Source organism: Apodemus sylvaticus, chromosome 12, assembly GCF_947179515.1.
Source record: "Apodemus sylvaticus chromosome 12, mApoSyl1.1, whole genome shotgun sequence".
In the NCBI taxonomy this organism is placed as follows: domain Eukaryota; kingdom Metazoa; phylum Chordata; class Mammalia; order Rodentia; family Muridae; genus Apodemus; species Apodemus sylvaticus.
In genome coordinates, this window is record NC_067483.1 from 88,664,136 (window position 1) to 88,670,135 (window position 6,000).

The window sequence follows — 6,000 nt, forward strand, 5'->3', positions numbered from 1 at the left end:
CCTTATAAGAGTTGTCTTGGTCAGTGTCTCTTCACAGCAATAAAATGGCATTATTCATCAGGATCACTGGTTTACAATCTTCTTTTTTGCCTGTGCTTACCAGTTTTGGTGTCAGAGTAATGATAGCTTTATAAGTGAGTTTGGTAATATTTCTTTCCTTTGTGTACTATGAAATAATTTGAAGATTAATATTAGTTCTTCTCAAAATGTCAAATAGATTTTAGCAGTGACTCCAATCAGGCCTGAGGCCAGGGGTGGGGATGGGAGAGTGGGAGTGTTATTTTTGGAATCTTTATTAATATTTCAATTTCATTGCCCATTATAATTTGCTTCAGTTGCTTATACACCTGTGACTTATTTTTAGTAGGCTATTTCTACACACTTATTCACTTCCTCTAGATTTTTCCATGTATATACAATTTCAAGGTATTCCTTATTGGTCCTCTGAGTTTCATAGTTTATCAAGTGTAAAGTAATGTCTTTCTTTCCATTCTAATCTTCTTGATTTGGTTCTCTGTCTTTTGTTTTGTTAAGGGCTTGTCAGTCTTATTTACCTTTGCAATAAATCTACTATTTCACTGAGTAGATAATTCTTTTCATTTCCATTTCATTAATTCCTGATCTTTATTATTCCCTTCTACATCACTGAACTTTTGTCCTCAATCCATGTCCTCTGCTGACAACTGAGAAGAAAGGAATGAAGAATATGAGAAAGGACAAAAATGGTCTACAGAATTAGATATCAAGAGAAGTTAAAAAGGGAAGGAGGGGGGAATGGAGACATTAAAAAATACTTTATGTATACATTTTAATTGCTTTGTGTTGATTTGGGTTTCTATTGTTTCAATGAAAGTCCAAGACCAAAAGCAAGTTGGGAAGGACAGGGTTTATTTGGCTGACACTTTCACAGCACTGTTCACCATCAAAGGAAATCAGGACAGGAACTCAAACAAGGCTGGAATCTAGAGGAGAGAGCTGATGCAGAGGCCATGGATATGACTTACTGACTTGTTTCTCATGGCTTGCTCAGTCTGCTTTCTTAATAGAATTCAGAACCACCAGCAAAGGGATGATAGCATCTACAATGGGCTGAGCCTTTCCCATCAATCACTAATTAAGAAAATGTCTTACAGACAGATCTTATGGAGATAGTTTCTTAGTTGATGTTCCCTCCTTTCAGATAACTTGTTTGTGTGTCAAGTTGGCATAAGACTAGCCAGCACATTATACAAGTCCTATAATCAGGGCTGAGGATGCGATTCAGATGGTAGGGTGAGTGGAACCCCTGTATCCAATCCACAGTACCACCTAAAAACAAGCATGGTGGTACATGCCTGCAACCCTCATTCAAAAAGGTGGGGGAGGAAGACCAGGAATTGCAAAGTCATCCTCTACTACACAGAAAGTTAGACGCCAGCACGAACAACATGAGATCTTTCTCTCAAGAAAATGTCCTAGTCACAAAAGAGAATGCTGAGACAAAAAATAGGGAAGTTTATAGTAAAAATAAAAACAAATATAATACTTTAAAAAGTAAGAGGGGAAGACCTGGCACGAGAGAATTTCTTGAGGTAGCCCTATCCAGCGAAGCTTCGCAGAAAAAGGTGAAAATTAATGGTGTCCGCACGGTAAGCAACATAGAGGGCAAAACTAGCGCTAGTGAATTCGTGTCTATGGTTGTGAGTGCAGGAATGGATACAGTTTTTCAAGCATACTGCGTGGACCCAGCGCAGGACTGCTTGGGTTGATAAGATAGGGAAATATGGGGAAGGAATTTGGTAGGCATTTGCCCAAAGCTCGTAAGAGCTGATTTCGGCGAATAGAAAGGGGTTTTTAAAAATAGGCATATGTCCACAGCTTCTAAGAGCTGTTTAAAGAGGAAAATGGATGCAATTGCTTAACAAGCACGCTTAACTTTCTGTGTATCTTTCCGTGTTTGTCCCGGTGCACCGACTGTCTATGTGTATGTTTATGCCCTCTCTGTGTCTTTGTGTGAATGACTGTTTCATGTTAAAAAGAAAAATTGGTAAAGATTACATCTGCTGGTAACCTCTTGAGCTAGCCACAGTTTGTGTGGGGATTGATTCAAAGCCACGCCGCGACAGCGCAGCTCACTCAAGAGGCAAACATGGCTGGGGAAAAAGCCGCTCTTAAAGCCCAGAAACCTCAAGATTTGGGAAGACCTTGGTTTGGCTTGTGAAATTCATGTAGTCGCTTTATACATGTTTCTAATTGGTTTTAATGATATAAGGCTTTACATTTCTTGACTAAAGAGTTATAAATTAATTGGTTATTATGTAAAAGGTATAGTGTTATTAAGAAAAGGTTAGTTTAAAACTGGTGATTCAGTGTTAGAGCTATCTTAACTAACTACACGTGGCCTAACGCCACTCATGCTTTGTTCTTGTTTATAATTGGATTTAAAGGTATATTTTACATGTCTTGACTATAGAGTATTGGCTTAAGTCACTGCACATGATTTAAAAGGTATAATGTTATTAACAAAAGTTAGGTTAAGGCTGGTAGTTTAGGGTAGTCGCCATTTTGAACACGTGGCATGATGGTTAAGGCTGGTAGTTTAGGGTAGTCGCCATTTTGAACACGTGGCATGATGGTTAAGGCTTTTAGTTTAGGGTAGTCGCCATTTTGAAGAACACCACGTGGCATGACGCAATCCAGGAAATACAGGCCTTTGGGACGCTCCTAAATTGGCATGGTGTTTCATGTGAATCTTGGCCTGGAGATTAGACTTAATGAAGATTAAGATTTAAAATATTGTCTCTTTAATAAGTTACACTGTTATACACTTGAACATAAGAACTGGCATACAAACCTTGTGCTGTAAATATGTGTTTGCCATTAATTTTAAAGAAAATAGATTGTTTAAAATTGAGATTTGCTTCCAAAATTACAATTGTGCTCTAATATTGCAAGAAAACATTGAGTTACAATAAAAATCAGTGTGTCATTGGCTACAGTTTTCAGTTTGCAGGCTCGTAATTGTTAACATTTTGTAATTAAGATAATTTTGAGAGTGATACAGCTATGGGTTTTAGAGGCCCATTGCCACTTTTCCACAAGTTTATAGGCTACAATGGTAGGAGCAAAATTTAACCCTCCAAGATTAAAAAGGATATCTCTGTAGAAATGTATTTGATATCAAGTAGGTTCCTTTGACCATGAAATTACAGGCTTCTTTTGTTTAATCCTTAAATTGTCCTTGTAGGTTTGGGTCTGGTCTTAGATAAAAGGCTCAGATTAGAAGATATTTACATTTGAGGAATCTCATACAATGTCCTTGCCAAGGACTCAAGGTGGATCCTAGGGCAGATAAAAAAATTTACATTTGAGTTAATGCAAAGCTTAGAGCTGCCTCAGGGGAAGCTAGTGAGGAAGTTTTGAGAAATTGTTTCTGCCTTACAGGCCCCACCTAAGGAGTGTTTGGCTTTAAAAAAAAAAAAAAAAGTGTTTTGTCTCTGTTTTTATACTAGAAGTTAAGATCTTAAAATTTTCAGTGTATAATGTTCATAGAATGTTTGTTACAGGCCCTTGCTCCTATAGACTTTTAGAATTTTTAGGTAAATGGCTTTCAAAGGTTGTTAGGATATATTAATTGGCTTTATCTTATTTACCTCATTTTAAGCTTGCCACAGAAGGTCTTAAACCTCTGTTTTCAAGGTAGGAAACGTTTGTTCCTTGCTTCAAGCAACAATCAAATTTATTATTAATGGTTGGTCTATTACATGGTAAGCATTTTTAGGCAAAATTAATAATTGTTATCCAAAAGATAATTTGTACTATCAGATCACATGTTTATTCCTTTAAGTTTCTCCCTGCTTCAACACAGATACCTGAATTGGGTGCTATAGCAGCTATTTTTAAGATGTTAAAGGTCAAGCTTTTAATAATAGTAGATATACATAGCTCATGGTTTATAATTGCTTAAAATTGGTCCATTTTTAATACTGCTAATTCTTAATTTCTACAGTTTATACAAATGTGATTCAAATTTCTAAGAACAAAGGATATATTCTCTAAATGACTGTCCTTTAGGTATTTGAAATAATTTTATATTTTGTGCACATCAAATTATAAAGATTTGTTCTTGATGTCCTCAATTTCTACCTCTACCACGTAATGGTGTTAATCCTAGAGGACTTAGTTATTACAGATAAATGATATTCATATTTCTAATTTAAAAGATTAAAAAAAAATGTACATGTGACTAATGATTCATTTTTAGGCTGTCTAGTTGCAACTGCTCTAACAGAAAAAGCAACTATATTTTATATAATTACATAGTTATTGCCTATGTTATGGTTTATACTTTGTGTTCCAACTTAAATTAATAAAACAATATCTTCTTGGAAGAAAGAAGAGAGGGGAAATCGTGTCCCTGTACATATAATTTAAATTATGCTTGCATGTTTTTAAGAAAATTTTAAAATTTAGATGCCAAGAAACTCCTTGCTAAATGTATATGACATCTTGTAATTAGGCATATTGATGTCTAGGTGAAATGAAGGAATTCACTTACTAACATATGCCATGATCCTGATTTAATATTGGGGGAGAAGGCATGTCCTCTGTTTTTTCCACAGAATGCTGCAGAAGATATGCTGACTGTGCTTGCTGAATGCCCAGACCATGGTAACATAAGAGCTATATTGGATATATGTTCTTGACTTACCTCAATTGTTAAATGTCCCAGGTTAGATAAATTGCCTAGCTTCAAGCTTTTAGACTTTGTGGGACAGAACATGGAGACTGTTATGCTAGCTTAGGAAAAATTAATTAAGAAGAGTTAAAATGACTCTTCTCCTTATTGTGCTCAGCTGACTCAACCATAGACTGGTCTAGAAATAATTCCAATATTGAAGATTCCAATTTTGAAGATGGCTAACAATCTTCAGCCAGCTGTGTTAATTTAACATATAGTCTCCACTTTTCCTGAGAAGTAACAGCTTAATTCTTGATTCACAAGGCTACCTCTCCCACCTCAGAGGCCAAGCCTTGGGTCCTTAAAGTTGTTAATTTACAACTGAATTGGATACTTCTGGGACAAGTTAATCCTATTCCACCTTTAACTCTTGACCTTGTCTGTTAAGCAGACTGGCTGTCTCCACCCAGGCTCACCTGGATGGAGAGATTACATGTCTGTTAAAGACACTTGCAGACCCCCCTGGCTTCAAAACTTACACAAGTGGATCTCCAAAGAGGGAGCCACATAGAACTCAGATCTATGTGTGTTTGTTTATGAACAAACATGGGTACCAGCGAGACGTGCGAGGCAAAGCACTGCATGGGGAGGTGAATTTCTGCTTCTGAGTCCCCAGGAAGTACACCTAATTGCATAGGGGTTAACGTCGAGAGGCTGTCCTTAAAATAATAAGGGAGCCTATTACCCCTCCTCTGAAAAAGACGTTATACAATATTTAAGAGGAATTACGGTCAATGCTTCCCCTCCTGGTTAAGGCCCGCCTTCTTATGAAGGATATTTATCCACTTGTTTTCTACCTCCTCGTGTTCAAATTAATAAAAAAAGGGAGGACATGTACAGAGCCATATTGGGGCAGTCTTGCACTTGGTCAGAGTTTGACTTTGGTCAAGGTTAACTTCTCCCAGTTAGCCAGGATCCTGCTCCACCTAGGGTGGAGTGCACGTAGTAAAGGTTAAGTTCATTGTTCTTCCTGGTATAGGGATTCCTGAATTAAACAGGTGACCCACCCAGCTGCCGGAGCAGTCAAGACGAAGACCTCCAAGAGAAGCTAGACAACTTCCACCGGAACTCAGCCTGGAGTCTGGGGGGAGGGTTTGCCCAAACTGTTAAAAGGTCCGGCGCCATTAAAGTTTACGGCTTTGATCAGTGAACATTGACTTAGCCGTACTTTCTTTTCGCCGCTCTTCCCTATGACCCCAAAATTCTCTCAACAGGTAACCCAGTTTACATGTAGCTGCTGGCGGCTACACTTGGGAGGCAGAGGTAGACAGATCTCTTGG